At 37.2% G+C, this 18,921-nt stretch overlaps 1 protein-coding gene across 4 annotated transcripts in view; it reads right to left on the bottom strand.

Annotated features, from left to right (window-relative positions):
* Cul2 (cullin 2) overlaps positions 1 to 18,796 on the bottom strand; it is a 94,678-nt gene extending 75,882 nt beyond the window's left edge. Inside the window, exon 1 of one of the 4 annotated variants that reach the window (XM_078023398.1) lies at positions 18,659 to 18,796. The gene's annotated coding sequence lies outside the window, so the exon portion shown is untranslated. Of the gene's footprint in view, positions 1 to 10,812; positions 10,926 to 17,687; positions 17,881 to 17,934; positions 18,134 to 18,658 lie in introns of those variants that run through there. The other 3 variants (XM_005330838.3, XM_005330837.3, XM_021730215.3) reach the window with 3 other exon arrangements.
* Between the last annotated feature and the right edge of the window lie 125 nt (positions 18,797 to 18,921).

Here is an 18,921-nt window from a genome sequence, read left to right as displayed (position 1 = left end):
TCTTGTTCTTTATTCTTGTGCCTTGTTAGAGACCACATCCGATTTCTCATCCCAATCAGATTGTGTCCCATGAAGTATCTGCAAAGTTCAAATATCCTTTAGCTTTCTTTTGAGTTCTACTCTTGCAATGATGGAGTTTTTAAAACATTTTGCACATAAGGCTAAGGCCCATGAACATTACAGACACTAAATATGTACAAAATAAATAAATAATATATATAGGCTCCAAATTTTTTTTTAAATATTTATTTTTTTTTAGTTTTCGGTAGACACACATCTTTGTATGTGGCGCTGAGGATCGAACCCAGGTTGCACGCATGCTAGGCGAGCGCACTACCACTTGAGCCACATCCCCAGGCCCAAATTTTTAAATATTAAAAAATAAGTATATGAAAATGAATGTTTAATAAATTTTTCCCAGAAAATATTACACCAACATTAATTATAGATATGTAAAATTATTACATTTGAAAACACTAAATTAGATTCTCACAGCATCCTTTTTTTTTTTTTTTTTTTTTTTTTGAGAATATTTTAATATTTAATTTTTTTTAGTTTTCGGCAGACACAACATCTTTGTTTGTATGTGGTGCTAAGGATCGAACCCAGGCCGCATGCATGCCAGGCGAGCGCACTACCGCTTGAGCCACATCCCCAGCCCTCACAGCATCACTTCTAAATATTCATGATTATCAATTTAATAATTACAAAAGTGAATTACATAAACAAGACTTATGTAACTCTTGTTAAACTTTGAGTAGTTAAGTTTTACTAACTATTTTCAAATCCTACTAGCAATTTTAGAGCAATTTGACGGGACTAGATGGGAGAAAAGGTACATTCTTGTGTCCCTTAGTGTAAAATTTTGAAGCTCAGTCTCCTTCCCATTCTGATAGTCTAGTCAACTTCTCCCAACATAAGAGGCAATAAATTTGAATTCCTAGAAGTGTGTCATTCATATATTATATATATGGCACTATACTCTTTATATTATTGTGTACTCTGCTTTTTTTTCATTTGAGTATTCTGGAGAAAGTATGCCATATTAACATATAAATAATTTCTTTAACCTTATAGCATTTCATTGTTTGGCTGTGCTCAGATATACTCTAACACGTTTGACATGACATTGAGTCTTCTCAAAAGTTTAAAGGTTTGAGAACATAGGCTATGTTAGAACTGCTATGTGTTTACTGATAATGAAATTGCAATAATATTATCCACAACTCCCATTTATTAAAGACTGTCTGAATGCCTTCTATGCTATACATATTACACATGAAAGTAGTGTTATCTTTCAACCTGCAAGCCAGTGAAACCCATAATGTATGAAACTACTGCATAATCGGATTTCTTTAACAGATAAATTGTATGCACATGGGGAGTGACAAATTAAGGAAAATAAAAAGGCACATTAATCAATCACAGTGACTGACCTTATTTGAAACCAAATATAAACCAAATTTAAATTCTGGAACCTGGATTCAATCCTCAGCACTGCTAAATTAAAAATTAAAAATTGACCCAGGCATGGTGATTCATGCTTGTAATCCCAGCAACTTGGGAGACTGAGGTAAGAGGACCACAAGTTTGATGCCAGCCTCAGCAATTTAACAAGGCCCTAAGCAAATTATAGGACCTTATCTCAAAGTAAAAAATAATAATAATAAAAGGATGAGGAATGTGGCTCAGTGGCTAAGTGCCCTGTGTTCAATCCCCATTACCAAAATAATAATAATAATAATTAAAACTAAATATAAACTGGGAGAACATTTAATGACCTTAAGAAATTAATTTTTATTTTTTTATAAAAATTGAGTCTTTTTTAAAAATGAAAGTTCTTAGAGACACATTCTAAATGTTTACAGATATAATGATATTCTCAAGTTGGCTTCAAATTAAACAGCACATAGGGCTGGGATTGTGGCTCAGCGGTAGAGCGCTCACCTAGCACATGCAGGGCCCTGGGGTCGATACTCAGCACCACTTAAAATAAATAAGTAAAATAAAGATCGTGTCCAACTACAACTAAAAAATAAATATTAAAAAATATTAAATAGCACATTCATGAGTTGATAATTCAATGACAGGTATATGGCGGTTTATTATATCATTCATTTTTGTGTGTATATTTGCAACTTTCTAGAATAAGAGGGTAAAAAAATCTTTTCATCATCATCAACATTTTCATAAATATAGATAATAAAGCACATAAAAGTAACAAAGCTTAAGAAAAAAGTATACTGTAAGGTGCTATGTGAAATGACTATAATCCCATCAATTTAGGAGGCTGAGGCAGCAGAAGCCGAAGATCCAGGTCAGTCTCAGCAACTTAAAGAGACCCTATCTCAGCATAAAACATAAAAAAGGAGTGGGGATATGAATGGATTGAAACCCAGAATCACAAAAAAGTAAGTCTTGGATCCCGGGAGAGAACTTGAATTTGTCAGAGTCCCCTCACGGGTAGGCAAGCCTATTCTGTCACGCATGCTGCTTTTTTTGTAAGGAGGAGAACAACACTACAGAGAGTTTCTTTTTTTGTTGGTTGTTTTTTATTGACTGTAACAAAATTCGGTCTTTGACTCACCTTCCAATTCTTATTAGCTTTTATTATTACTACTTTTCAACTGGTTCTTTGTTCTGGACAAATTTATCTACATGCCAGCCTCTATGTAATATAATAATTCCTACTTATGCCTAACATTGCTATAGAAGACACACATGGAAGAATAATTTAAAAAGTGATACAGCTAAGCCAGGAATATATCAATTATTCCTCTAGAATTTTGCTGACATCTTCTGTTTAAAATACCATCTTCCAGTATGGACATAAACACTTTAAATTTCTCTCCTTTCACTCAGTGTCCCTTACAATAAAGGATAAAGGTAATTCAACAAAGTAAGTCATGAAAACAAATCTGACATCTACTAATTCTTCCATAGGAGGGACATGAAGCAGGACATACTCTACCCATTCTTCACCATCAGCATGGCAATGTCCAGTTACAAAGTTGTTAATGGTAACAGTAATAATAGCAACCACATATATTTTAGAAACCAAGTTAACACATTATTCAATTAATTTCTCATACTGACCCTAAGATAACTACTATTATTCTACCCATTTTAAAGGTAGAAACTAAAGACAGGGCATGTTGGCACACACCTATAATCCCTGCAGCTAAAGAGGCTGAGAGCAGAAGAATCATAAATTCAAAGCCAGCCTTAGCAACTCAGGGAGGACCTAAACAACTCAGTGAGACCCTGTATCTAAATAAAAGACAAAAAAAGCGGTGTGGCTCAGTAATTAAATGCCCCTGGGTTTAATCCCTGGTACCAAAAAATAAGGAGGGGGAGGGCAGCTAAAGGATAGGGATGTAAGTAGCTCAAAGGTAAAATATATGCAAAGGAAGCACAAACCATCGGTTTGATCTCCTATACTGCCCACCCCATCAAAAAAATTTTTTAAATAAAATAGACAGATGGAGATAGACAAGACAGACAGACTAGGCTGGAAGTTCAGATCACTGAGTGTTAGAGCTCTTGCCTAGCATGTGCTAGGTTCTGGGTTCAATCCTGAATGCTGCAAAAAAAAAAAAAAATGAATAAAGAAATAGACTTTTATATATAGCTATTAATTAACAAACCTGCAAATTTGTACCTAGATCTATCTAACTTTACTATAAGGCCCTTACTAAGGGACTTCTCTTGTGTTTTTTATTACTTGCCAGTTAGAAACTAGAGTTGGCTCAGAGGAAATAAATGATAATGCAGCCTTCTAGAAGAATGTGTCACTCAAGAGCTGGTTGTCTTAGGGTGGTCCAAGAAGATTCTGTTAGATGCCAACAAACCCTAAGAAAAATATGCTGTTCTCAAAAAAAAAGTAGTGGATTTAAAAACTAATAATATAAATAGGTTGTCAGTTATGCTATAACCCTAGGCTAGTTACTGTTGCATTTCTCCATATAAAAAATGTAAAACTATTTTTACCCAGCAATGCTAAGATAAAGTACTATTATCTTCTATTCTTCTCTGCAGATTTTACTTTCCCACTCATGCTTTTCAATAATAAAGATCAAAATTGTACTGCTGCTGAAATCCTTTATATTTTAATTTTTTTCATACTGGGGAACTGAACCAGGGGTGCTAAACCAGAGTCACATCCATTTTATTTTTTATTTGAGACAGGGTCTCATTAAGTTGCTTGGAGTCTTGCTAAGTTGCTGAGGTTGGTTCTGAATTTGGGGTCCTCCTGCCTCTCAGCCTCCCAAGCAGCTGGTATTACAGGTATCTTTCACCATACCTAGATGAAATCTTTATGCTGCCACTCTTACTTTATGCTGTCACTCTTACTTTATGCTCACAGCACATTTCCTATTAAAAATTCTTTTCTGGGTTGTAGCTCTGTGGTAGAGAACTTGCCTAGCATTTGTGAGGCACTGGGTTCAATTCTCAGCACAACATATAAATAAATGGATAAAATAAAGGTTCATCAACATCTAAAAAAAATGTTTTTTAAAAAAGAAGTTTTTTTCTTCATTTCATTTCTCAAAAGCAATGACATTATGGTTATTATTGTTACTGGTACTGGAGACTGAACCCAGGGCACTTTACCTCTGATTTATATAACTAATATTTTTTTTATTTGGAAACAGGGTCTCCTTAAATTGTCGAGGCTGGCTTTGAACCTGCAATCCTCCTGACTTATCTCCCAAATTGTTGAGATTACAGGTATGCAGCATCAAGGCATGTACTAGCAACTCATTTTGATGTTTATCTGTTTAGGGTCAAAAGAAATACAAACCTTTTAATCAGAATGCTATACAAGGGTGTGGTGGTGCACACCTGTAATCCTAGAGGCTGGGGAGACTGAGGCAAGAAGACCAAAAGTTTAAAGCCAGCCTCAGCAAAAGCAAGGCGCTAAGCAACTCAGTGAAACCCTGTCTTTAAATGAAATACAAAAAATGGGGCTGAGGATATGGCTAGGTGGTTGAGTGCCCGAGTTCAATTCCAAACCCACCCCCCCCAAAAAAAAAGAAAAAGAAAAACAGAGTGCTACACAATTCCTTCATCGTCCTTGAATATTCTCTCCTTGTCCTAGCTTTCTAAAATTTAACATCTAAGTTAGTCAAAGTTTGAAGTATCTATTTGTAAGTGCCAACATAAACCATCTACTGAAAATCCATGCAAAATATACTATCCTGTCTTAACTTACACTATATGTAATATTAACTTAAAATTAATCAAATACATAAACCTAAGAGTTAAAACTTTTAACTCTTAGAAGGAAACGAAGAAAAAAACATTTGTGACATTGGATCTAACAATGATTCTTAACAACAAAAGCCTAGACAAAAAAAGAAAGTTAAATAGATAAATTGGTCTTCGTCAGAATGCCCTGTATAGAGGTATACTCCTGTAATCCCAGCAGCTCATGAGGCAAACACAGGAGGATTAAGAGTTCAAAACCAAGGGCTGGCGTTGTGGCTCAGCGGTAGAGCACTCATCTCGCACGTGGGAGACCCTGGGTTCAATCCTCATACAAAAATAAACAAGTGGAATAAAGGTGTTGTGTCCAACTACAACTAAAAAATAAAAATAAATTTAAAAAAAAAGTTCAAAACCAGCCTCAGCAATTTAGAGAGACACTTAGCAACTCAGTGAGACCCTGTCTCTAAGTAAAATATAAAAAAGGGTTGGGGATGTGGCTCAACGATTGAGAGCACCCCTGGGTTCAATCCTCAGTACAAAAAAAAAAAAAACTAGAGAACTTTCATGCATCAAAGTTGGGCTCAGTGGTGTACATCTAAAATCTCAGCTACTCAGGAGGCTGAAACAGGAGGTTCCCTTGAGCCCAGACAAGGCCAGCCTAGGCAATATAGTGAGAATCTGCCTTTAAAAAAAAACAAACAAACAAAAAAAAACACTATCACACTATCAAGAGAATAAAATGTCAACCCACAGAATGACAAAAAAAAATTGGCAAAACGTATCTTAGAACAGATTAATATCCAGAATCCATAGAGAAAGAACTCCTACAACTCATCCACAACAAAAACATTCAACTCAATTAAAAAAATAGATGGAGGGGCTGGGGATGTGGCTCAAGCGGTAGCACGCTCGCCTGGCAAGCGTGCAGCCCGGGTTCGATCCTCAGCACCACATACCAACAAAGATGTTGTTTCCGCCGAAAACTAAAAAATAAATATTAAAATTCTCTCTCTCTCTCTCTCTCTCTCTCTCTCTCTCTCTCTCTCTCTCTCTCTCTCTTAAAAAAAAAATAGATGGAAAACACATTTCTCCAAATAAAATAAACAAAAAAGGAGTAAAAAGGTGTTCAACAGTCCATGTCATAAGTGAAATGCAAATCAAAACCATAATGAGAGGCTGAAGTGCTTGTCTAGAATGTGTGAGGCACTGAGTTTGATTCTGAGCACTGCATATAAATAAATGAATAAAATAAAGGTTCATCAACATCTAATAAAAATTTCTTTTAAATCATAACAAGATACCTCTTCACACCCAGTAAGACAGTGATTACATAAAATAAACAAATCAGGTCTAGGGATTTAGATCAGTGATAGAGGGGCTTGCCTAGTGTGCAGAAGGCCCTAGGTTCAATTCCCAACACAACAAAATAAATAAAACTAACAGAGGGCTGAGGTTGTGTCTCAGTGGTAGAGCACCTGCCTGGCACGTGTGAGGCACTGGTTTCAGTCCTTAGCACTACATAAAAATAAATAAGTGGAATAAAGGTATTGTGTCCATCTACAACTTACATATTTATTACTTTTAAAAAACTAACAGAAAACAAGTGTTCTCCAGTCAACAAATGTTTTGCAACATGTAGAGAAACTGGAACCCAATCCCAGTAACTTGGGAACCTAAAGCAGGAGGAATTTAAGTTGGAAGCCAACCTAGGCAACTTAGTGAGACCCTGTCTCAAAAAAATGGTACAACCCCTAGTATGAAAATAAATAAGAGAAAAATCAGAAGACTTATGTATTGTTGGTGGGAATGCAAAATAGTATATCCACTTTGGAAAAGAGTGAGGTTTTCTCAAAGGGCTAAACACGGAATCACCATAAGACCCAGTAACTGCACTCCTATGTACATACTCAAAGGAACTGAAAGAAGGGAATAGCTATGCATGCACCAATGCTCACATCAGTACTGCTTGCAATAGCTTAATGGTGAAAACAACTCAAGTGCCCATCAACAGGTGAATGGATAAACAAAATGCAGTATATACATACAACAGAATATTACAGCCATAAAAGAATAAATTTTGATACATGTTCTACCATGGATGAACCTTGAGGACACTAAGTCAAATAAAACCAGACACAAAAGAACAAATTCTTTGTGAAAGTATTTATATGAGGTACTTAGAAAAGACAAATTCATAAAGACACATGAGCAGAGTGCCATATGCCTATAATCCCAGTTACTTGGGTGGCTGGAGCAGGAGGATCATAAGTTCAAGGCCAGGCTCAGCAACTTAGCAGGATTCTTTCTCAAATAGAAAAAAAAAAAATTAAAAAGTATTGAGGTATACCTGGGTTCAATACCCTCTGTGGATGACAGATTAGAGGTTACTAGATAATGTGGGGAGAGGAAATGGAAAGCTAATGGTTACAAAGTTTTGAAATAGTGGTGGTCAGGATAACACTGGAAATGTAATTAATATCACTGAGCTATATAATTAAAGATGATTAAAACCATATATTTGGGGCTGGGGCTGGGGCTCAGTGGTAGTGCACTTGCCTGGCATGTCTGAGGCACTGGGTTCAATTCTCAGCATTGCATATAAACAAATAAAATAAAGGTCTATCAACAACTTAAAAAATACATTTTATGTTATGTGTATTTTATCAAAATTAAAAAGACTGCCCTTATTGTACGTGCTTAAAATCTAGATCAAATGTATAAAAATGCTGATGCATGAAAAGGTATCTAAATCTCAGTGCAAAGTGCTCTCTAAAAATTTTTAAATGGGGGCTAGGGTTGTTGCTCAGAGTTAGAGCGCTTGCCTACCATGAGTGAGGCACCAGGTCTGATCCTCGGCACCACATAAAAATAAAGATTGTGTCCACCTATAATTAAAAAATAAATATTTTTAAAAAATTTAAATGGATCCGTCTTTTTTGTCTTGTTTTTGTACCATGGATTAAAATCAGGAGCACTTAACCACTGAGCCACATCCACAGCCCTATTTTTGTATTTTATTTAGAGACGGGGTCTCACTGAGTTGCTTAGCACCTTTTGCCGTTGCTAAAGGTGGCTTTGATCTTGAGATTCTCCCGTCTTGCCTCCCAAGCCGCTGGGATTACAGGCATGTAACACCATACCTGGGTAAATGAATTCTTACTAATCATAATAATACTTAGAACTATGAAGACAAAATGTCATTACTTTTAGTTCAAATAGTCCTCTACCAAATCAAAAAGAAATGTTTTGAGAAAGAGCTTAAAATTTTTTAAGGCTCAGGACTAACTGAGAACCTTTTTTGTTGCATCATATTACTCATTATTTTGGTAACTTTGTGCTACTTATATCATTACTGTGATAATCAGAGAAGTATTTTCTATTCCCACTGTTAAAAAAAAAGAAGCTAGGGCTAGAGTTGTAGCTCAGTGATAGAGCGCTTGAAATGTGTGAGGCACTCAGATCCTTAGCAACACATAAAAAAATAAGTAAATAAAGGTATTATGTCCATCTATAACTAAAAACATTCTTAAAAAAAAAAAAGAAAGAAAGAAAGAAAAGCAGCTACAAATGAAGGGGGAAGCCAGCATAAATCCTGTGGTATTGGACTGGAATTAAAGGTATCAGGATGAACTCATGGGTTTTGTTTTGTGATACTGGAGATTAAACTCAGGGCCGTCTACATGCTAGGTAAGCATTGAGCTACATCCCTAACCTTTGTTATTTTATTTGTTTATTTATATATTCATCTATCTCTCAAGACCATTTTTATTTTATTTTGAGAAAGTTTCCTACACTAGTCTCCAATATTTGTGATTCTTCTGACTCAGCCACCCATGTAGTTGGGACTACATGAATGTGAATTCATGGTTTCTAATGTACGCCTGCGTACACAGAAAAAGATATAGAAATAAACAGAGATATTTGTGTATGCATGGATTAATACAGTTATATTTCTAACTCTGTCCACTAGAAGGACCTAGAGCAACGATATCGAGTAGCAATAAGCATACAAAGTCCAGATCTTCTTCTCTAAATAATATTCTCCAATTAAATAATCAGGAAGCCAGGCACAGTGATGTATAACTGTAAGCCCAGGGACTTGGGAGGCTGAGGCTGAAGGATTTCAAGTTCAAAGCCAGCTTCAGTCAATTATACTCTTAACAATTTGGCAAGACTCCATCTTGAAACAAAAAAAAAAGAAAAAGAAAAAGGCCTTTAGATGAGCCTGGGTTCAATCCTCAGTACTGTGGATGAATCTCGGTGGTTAAGAGCACTTGGGATCCATACTCAATACTGCGCCAAAAAGAAAAAAAAAAAAAAACAGAGCACCTTGGAAAAGTGAGAAATTCCAAAAGTGGGGCAGAAAAAAAAACACAAGTTGAACTTAAAATATCTTACAATGCCCGAAAATAAGTGGTTTGCTAGCTGCATGTGGTGATGCATGCCTGAAATCTCAGCAACTTGGGAAGCTGAGAAAGGAGGATTGTAAATTGGAGGCCAGCCTTAGAAATTTAACCAGACCCTCAGTCACTCAGCAAGATCCTCTCTCAAAATAAAAAAGGACTAATGATATAGCTCAGTGGTAAAGCACCCCTGGGTTAAATCTTTGGTACAAAAAAAAAGTGTTTTCCTAAGGAAAAGAGAATGGCGACACACTTGAAGAACAAACAGCACCAAGCACAGGGGCACAAACCTAGAATTCCAACAACCTGGGAGGCTAAGACAAGAGGATCACAAGTTTGAGAATAGTCCCAACAACTTAGTAAGATCCTGTCTCAAAACAAAAAATTTTTTAAAGACTGTGGTATATACTCTGGTTTCTCTTCAGATCATATAAATCTTTCGCCTTCTAAAAGGCAGTGGTGTAATTCAATGATAGAGCACCCTTGGATTAAATACCTAGTACTACACAAAAAGGACAAACAGCTAACCTAAAAGCCAAACCCGAAACAATTTCTGCAACAAAATAGTGATAGTATTAGATCATAAACCACAGAGTAAAACAAATGTCTGTAATTCAAAGCTGATTAAAAAATTACTAAATAAATAAATGTAGAAAAGGGACAGCTCTTCCTTTATCTTTTTTTTTTTTTTTTTTTTTTTTTTAAGACAGGGTCTCACTACCTAGCCCAGTCTGGCCTTGAACTCCTGGGCTCAAGAGATCCCAATGTCCCAGCCTCCAAGTTATTGGGATTATAGGTACATGACATCACTTCCAGCAGGAAAGTTCTTCCCTATAGATAAATTCCAACTAATAAACATAGAAGGCAATGAGAAAAGCAAAATTAGGCAAACATCACTTAGAGTTTAATCACTGCAAGTAATATCAACCAAAGACTGCTGAAATCAGTGGACACAAATCAGAAAAAGACAGCAGCAGTTTCAAAAAATCTTACCCAAAGTATCTATTAATTATAAGGAGAAAAATAACTTTATAAATGGTGAAATGAGGCAGAAGCTGGCTTGCAGAAGTGGCAAGTGCCTAAAGTCCCACATACTGAAGAGGCTAAAGCAAGAGTAATACTTGAGCACAGTGTGAGGCCACACTAAACAACACAGTAAAACTGCATCTCAAAAAATAAAAAATAAAAATGATATTACCTTAACCAAACAAGAGTGAACCTCATCTCAAATAAGCTAGACTGACATCCTGTACCCCACAATATGATGCACTGAATAGGGCTCAATATCCTTCCAGCAGTACTTTTTCCAAAATTGTTCTCTATCTAAAGAGAAAATATCAGTCAGACAAATCCTAATAGCACGAAATTCTACAAAATAATTCAAGGTATTTACCATAAGCATGAAGGTTAAGAAAGAGGAGGAAAAGCCCATCACAGATCAGAAATGAACAAGACACAACAATTAAGTGCAATTTCTGAACCTGAACTGAATATCAAAAGGGAACAAGGACATTAGTGGAAAATCTGCTGAAATTCAAAGATAGTCTATAGTTTAGTTACCAGCATTACACCAATTTGATTTCTTGGTTTTGATCTTTGTACTGTCTAAAAGTTGTTGACAGTAGGAAATGCCAGGTGAAAGGTATACCTGAGATTTCTATTTTTACAACTTTTCTCTGAGCCTAAAATTATTTCAAATTTTTAAAAAATCATTTAAGGGCTGGGGATGTGGCTCAAGTGGTAGCGCGCTCACCTGGCATGTGTGCGGCCCGGGGTTCGAGCCTCAGCACCACATACAAAAAGCAAAGATGTTATGTCTGCCAAAAACTAAAAAATAAATATTAAAAAAATTCTCTCTCTCTCTCTCCCTCCCTCCCTCCCTCCCTCTCTTAAAAAAAAAAATCATTTAAGTGTCCTGTACTTTCTTTTTCTTCTTCAACTAAATTCAAGATAACAAATACATAATATATTTACATAGGGTAAATCCAAAGACTTAACTTACTGAATAGATATTTTAAAATATTTATTATATTCTAGACCTCAATAGGTACAAAAAGCTGATAAGAGAAACAAAATAATAAACTGTTGGGCTGGGGATGTGGCTCAAGCGGTAGCATGCTCGCCTGGCATGCGTGCAGCCCGGGTTCGATCCTCAGCACCACATACAAACAAAGACGTTGTGTCCGGAAAAAAAACTAAAATAAATAAATAAATATTAAATTCATTCTCTCTCTCTCTCTCTCTCTCAAAAAATAAAATAATAATAAACTGTTAACCTAACTGATGATACACAATTAGGTTGTAATTCAATGACTAAATAGAAAAAGTAACATAATATATAATGTTAACATATAAAAGAAAAATCCTTTGGATAACTCAAATCTTCAAAGAGGTCATTAACATCGTACACTTAAGTTTAAGTAAGCTTAATTCACTACATATACTTCGTAAGATCTTTTTTTAAAATATTTTCCATTGTAGAGGGATATAATATCTTTATTTTATGTATCTATTTTTCTGTGGTGCTGAGGATCAAACCCAATCCTCATATGTGCTAGGCAAGCATTCTACCACTGAACTACAAACCACCCTAGTCTTATAAGCTGTCATTGATGTCTAATGCTTAAAAAATTACTACTACATATTCTCTAACAGAGATTATATTTCTGTGACTTTAATTTCCTAGTAAAACAATAAAGAAAAGTAACAATAACAAAAATCAAACTGAAATAACTTCTTATATTAAGAACAATCTCAGACCCCTGAAGCTCAAGAAATAATGACAAGAGTTAATAAATGGAACAGCATCAAATTAAAAAGCTTCTGCACAGCAAAGGATACAATTAGGGATGTGAAGAGAGAACCTATAAAATGGGAGAAAATCTCTGCTAGCTACTCTTCTGGCAGAGAATCAATATATAGAATATATAAAGAGCTAAAAGAAAAAAGAAATTTTATAAAAAAAAAATCAAATAACCCAACTAATAAATGGACAAATAAATAAAACAGAAACTTCTCAAAGAAAAATAAATGGACAACAAATACATGAAAAAATGTTCAAGTTCATTATCAATGCAAATCAAAACTACACTGAGATTTCATCTCTCACTAGTCAGAATAGCAGTCATAAGAATATAAATAATAATAAATGCTGGAGAAGATGTGGAGAAAAAGGAACATTTTTACATTATTGGTGAGATAGTAAATTAGTACAACCACTATGGAAATCAGTATGGAGGCTCCTCAAAAAATGGAATACCATATGACCCAGCTATACCACTTCCCAGTATTTATCCTGAAAAATTAAAAGTCATCTTACTACAGTGATACATGCATATTCATGTTTACAACAGCACAATTCACAATAGACAAACTATGGAACCAGGCTAGGTGTCCATCAACAGATGAATAAAGAAAATGTTATATATATACACACACACACATATATATATACACACACATATATATACACACACATATACATACACACATGACACACAAAGGAGTTATTCAGTCATAAAGCAACATGCATAATAAATCAAAACTCACAAAGTTAAGGTTCATATGCTTTCTCTCATATGTGGAAGCTAGAGAGGAAAAAGGAAAACAAAGTAGGGGTGGATCTTCTAAAAATTCAAGGGAGATCAGTAGAAGAAAGGGGCCAAGGGACAGGAGGCAGGAAGGAGGGGGGAAATGCAGGCCAAATTCTATTGTTATATTTTATAGATGAACAAATAACAAATCCCATTGATACATACAATGCAAAGATTTAAAATGTGGAAAAAAGAAAAAGAAAAAGAACACTCTCAGTGAGTATCTTGGTACAGGCCTTGGGAGCAACTTTGGAGACTAAGGCAAGAGGATCCCAAGTTCAAAGCCAACCTCAGCTACTTAGCAAGGCACTAACCAACTTAACCAAGACTTGTCTCCAAATAAAAAAGGGATGAGAAGATGGCTCAGTGGTTAAACACGCCTGGGTTCAATCCCCAGTACCAAAAAAAATTTTTTTCCAAAAAAAGGTAGGTCACTTTACATAGAAAGTTTCTGATGGAGAAAGCTAACTGAAAGTCAAAATATCAACCAATACAGAAAGCATTACAAATTCAGTAGAAAGCACAATGAATCTGGCTTCATTCTTCAAAATAATAAAGCTTAAAACAAAATTGAAAAAATATTCCACATCTCCTCTTCCAAATGACTCAATCAACAGAGTTCAATATGCATCAACAAAATTGGAGATCTAAAATCATAATGTCCACATTACTCCTTGTTTCAAAACTTTTCAAACTAACTACAGTATTCTAATATCTCCAATAAGACTTTCCTAATTAAAAGCTAAATACAAAGTAGTGACATAAGATGAACCCACAAATTCTTAAGTTAGTAACACAAGAATTATGCTAACATTTGCAATGTAATACATATGTTACTGTTAAGATTCAAACCCAGCCAGTCATGTTGGCATGGGCCTGTAATTCCAGCCACTCAGGAGGCTGAAGCAGGAGGATTGCAAGTTAGAGGACAGCCATAGCAACTTAGCAAGGCCTTATGCAACTCAGCGAGACCTTGTCTCAAAAATTACAAAGTGATGGGGATATGGCTCAGTGGGTAAGCACCCATGGGTTCAATCCAGTTCCAAAAAAGAAAAAAGATTCAAACCCAAGCAGACCCTCTGAGCAGATATTCTGATTAATTGACTACCAAGAGAGAAGTCAGACATATATGTCAAGTATCATTAACTTATTATAAATCTAGCTAGGCGCGGTGGCGCACACCTGTAATCCCAGCAGCTTGGGATCTGAAACAGGAGGACCAAAGTTCTAAGCCAGCCTCAGCAAAAAGCAAGGCGCTAAACAACTCAGTGTAGACTCAGTCTTTAAATAAAATACAAAAAATAGGGCTCAGTAGTCTAGTGGCCCTGAGATCAATCCCTGATGCCTCCCCCCAAAAACTAATAACTTATTATAAATCTCATAATATTCCAAATTTGTTTGCTTTTCCAAGATTTAACATTAGTTAGTCCTAAGTCTTTGAAATATTAGGACTCAAGAGCTGATCGTGTCATTAATTTATTTACAGCATATAAATGAAAACACTGCTTTTAATCACATTTTTCCAGCATATACAGAGAAATGGCAGATGATGTAGGACAATACAAATTTTGGTACAGTCCCACATAAAGAAAAGCTCTTTAAATAATCCAAAACTCAGAAAGGGCAGAGAGCTAAATCAGAAAATGTTAGAGGACCCTATGGTTTTCTTCTCTTCTATGTTTTCTCTTTGGGTGTTCTCACTTGTTTCATAATTTTGGGGGGATGTGGGGGTAGTTCTATCATTGAGTCACATCCTCAGCCCTTGTTTCTTTTGAGACAGGTTCTCACTAAATTGCCCTGGCTGACCTCAAATCTGCTATCCTTCTGCCTCAGTCTTCTAAGGTGCTAGTATTATTATAGGCAAAGATCACCTTGGCTGACAACTTCTTTTATAAGTTTTAAGCACTATTTAATACTATAAAAAATACAAATCAAGTAAAAAATACTAACATTTTTACAAAATGGAATGAATGTATACACACTTGCTTACAGGTGTACAAAATATACCTTTGGAAGACATGTAAGAAACAGCTAACATTGTTTGGATCCAAAGAAAACTGGATGATAGATAAAAGAAAGTGGAGGGAGATTTTTAATTCTATACCTAACTGAACATTTTAAATTTTGAATGCTAATAAAATTTTTAACCAAACCATACAGTATAGTACACCAACAGATAAATAATGATGACTCCTCATCTTCATCTTTCCCCACTAGAATTTAAATTCTATGAAGGCAGAGATTTTTGCCTAATTTTTCAATACTTTCTCCACATTACATGGTCCACATCTGGTGCTTGAAAAACATCTGCCAAAAAAAAAAAAAAAATGAAAGGAATCCTTAACCTTTCCACTAAATTCAACTTGTATACCCAATTGCCTACTTCTCACCTCTACCTGAAGAACTAGATCCTACTCAAATATGTCTAATCCAATTCCATTTCCACATAACCTGTTTCCCTCACCTCTTCCCCATCTAGTACATGGCATCACCATTCTCTAGCTGAAGTCAAAAACCCAGGAGACACCCCATTCCAACCAACTACACACATATCCAAACTATAACAAGTTCAATAAATATTTTTCGTCCCAAAACATATTTTCCAACCTGGTCACTCGTCTCAATGCTCCATGGCCACTTTTCTTCCTACAGGTGCCCTGATTTTCTTCTCCAATCTACAGTCAGATTTTAATTCAGACCATATACTCCCAGTTCTTTATTTTAAAAAAAAAAAAAACTTTTCAGTGTACTTTAAGCGTAAAAGTCAAAACTGTTTTGAAAAATAAGACCCCATAAGACTTAGTCTCTAGCTATGATGTAAACTTCTCTCTCACCAGCATCTATCTACAATGAGTTGATTTTCAGTTTGCTGGACTCAAGTGTGATACCACCTCAGAGATCTTCCATTTACTGAACCCTCTGAAAGGAACACTCCTCCTCCAGAACTTACAAAGGCTAGAGTCTTCTCATTTTTCAAACATCAGATCAAAGGTCACCACAGAAAGGTATTTCCTGACCACAGTATCTGAAATAATCTTCTCTTCTCCCAACCACAACTCCTTATTTTATTCCATCACAGCACTTATTCTCTGGAATTATTTGTTTCCTATTCTCTCCCTCCCCAACTAGCACTGAAGCTGCAATTCTGTATCCCTAATGCCTGTGATATTTCTTGGCATGCAGACCAGGTGCTTAATAAATATGGGAAAACTGAAGGTCTACAACATTTAATTTAATGACAGGAAAGGGAAAGACATGAACAAACTATCTTCCTATCTATAAAACACTGAAAATCTCCAGAGAGAATGGAGTATTTCAGATGCTTTTGAACATCTAATATTCAAAAGGTAATGCATACAATAAAAATGTTCCCCCAACTCAAACAGCATCTGAAAAAACAGATCTCAGAGAACACAATGTATGGGGCTGGGATTGTAGCTTACGTTAGAGCACCTGCCTAGCATTTGTGAAGCACTGGGTTTGATTCTCAGCACCACATGAAAACAAATAAATAAAGATTAAATTCTTAAAAAAAAACACTATGTACAATTATTTCATCTGTGATCCTTTTGGAAAGGTCTTCCAAATACTGCATAAGGGCAAAAGAGGCAAATTATAACTAATTAGATCAGTTGTCAGGTCTTGGAAAAGTATGTGAGATTTTAAAGTGTAGGGAATAGAACAAAACGATTATTTCTCATACTTCACTACGAATATAAGTTTGTGACAGGTCTTATTCCAAGATTTTTCATATTCAAAGTCAAAGAGTTTAAAGAGAATGTTAATAGTTTACATCCTACTATCTTCAAATTTAAACTTCCAGGGCATTGCCATTCAACTGGTCATAGCAGTTCAAGGGAGAGAGAGAACTTAATAATAATAATAACAGTGTGCAATTCGGAGCTTTTATTTGCAAGCACATAATGGTAGGGAATGGTCCAGACTCCCTAGTGTGTAACCAAGTGCTGAAAGACAGTCTGAGGATCTTATTTCACCAAACCCTAAGTGTTGAGACAGGAGGTCTAGCATGCACGTAGAATACTCCTCCCCAAAGCTATCAATCTTCACTGTCTGCGAAAACAAAAGTGAAAATACTCGTGGTAAGGATGTATGAGATTGATGCCACCCCCACCTCAACACAGAGACCTCTGTATCGTGTCGGCACGTAAATAAGCAGGAGTACACGCACTCTCTCACCTTCCCTCCTTTGAAGGAAAAATGGAACCAAGGGAGGGGCGGCCAAGACCGGGTCGGCGAGGCCCGAGATCCAGTCCAAGGGATGGCCGGGCTTAAGGGTCAGTACTCTGGGGAGCCGAGGTCACTTACAGGACACCATCTTTCTTGATCTCCCCCTTTCATCCATCCCTCTCCCGTCGTCGCCCCCAACTCCTTTCCTCCGCCCCATCCCCTCCACCCATTAGCCGGGAAGGGAAGTTTCCAGGCGCCTGCAGCCCGGCTCCCCAACCCTCAGCGGGGTTACCTTCTGCAGAAGCAGGACAAGGGGCAGGGGGCAAGGGGAGGGGAGGCAACCCGAAGGAGTGAAGGACGAAGCCCCCGGCGAGGAAGGTGGGCGGCGGCGGTGGTGGCGGCTGTCAGCTCGCGTTCCCTGCTCACAGCGCTGCCATTACTGTGCGCCGAGGCCGCCTCCCCGGCCGGCCTCCGCCACCCGCCCTGGAGACGCGGGGGGTGGGGAGCAAAGCCCGGGGAGCCCGCGCGCCGACACTCACCTGCCTCCGCGAGGAAATACCTCAAAGCCCAAGGCCGCCGTCGCTCCGGGGCGGGGCAGGGACAGTAGGGAAGGGGAAGAGGGAGAAGGACAGGCCGATTACTAGATCTGTAAATCAAACGTCCTCCTGAGCAACCGGCTTTGCCCAACACACACCCTCTGATCGCCTTCTTCCGCTGCTTCCAAATCCCCCCTCAGAAAGCAATGGTAGAGTCCGCGTTACGGCAAGCGCGAGGAGCCCAGTTTTATGCAATTGCGAAGGCCACGGAAATCAATATGCAAAGTGCTTCCTCGAGGTGCTCACTAGTGAAGCAATCACAGTTCTCTGAGCTCAAGAGACACAATACCCGACAAGTTTTGTGACTTCTAGTAACTATTTGTCAAAACGGTGTTTTCAACATAAGTATTCCACCTCGAGGAGTTTCAGATCATCGCGAATATTCCAAAACCTCTTGCCACACGCCTCCGAAGTATATTGATTAAGCTACTTTTCCCTCTGGCAAACTACTTTTTTTTTTTAGTGGGTTTTTAATCTATAGACAAAGTCTGCGACATAAGTGTATTTTCATTAACGAAACTTTCCCTCGCAGCTGCGATCGCTAACTCCGCACCTTCACCAATCCCCAACTCCATCCCCTTAAAGGGTAAGGTTGACACAGGGCGCGCTGCCCATCACCTCCTCATACACCCAGAACCACAAGGGAACACCTTTGTTCCTTAATTACCTTTCATATCGCCAAGATGTCAGTAGTCAAGGTTTGCTCTTCGTTTGTACATTCTGAGCAAATAATTTCCCTTCCCACCCTTTCTTCCAAACTGTGCCAATCCTTCAAATCCCATTTAAAAATCCTGTCGCTCCGGCTGCAGTGGCGCCTGTGTGTAATCCTAGCGACGCGGAAGGCGGAGACAGGAGGTCCACAAGTTCAAGGCCAGCTTGGGCACAGTGGGATAGACCCTGTCTCAATATTAAAATAAAAACGGCTGGGGG

The sequence above is a fragment of the Ictidomys tridecemlineatus genome, chromosome 10, assembly GCF_052094955.1.
Source record: "Ictidomys tridecemlineatus isolate mIctTri1 chromosome 10, mIctTri1.hap1, whole genome shotgun sequence".
In the NCBI taxonomy this organism is placed as follows: Eukaryota; Metazoa; Chordata; class Mammalia; order Rodentia; family Sciuridae; genus Ictidomys; species Ictidomys tridecemlineatus.
The sequence above is the reverse complement of the archived record's forward strand: the minus strand, read 5'-3'. Positions and strand labels throughout refer to the sequence as shown.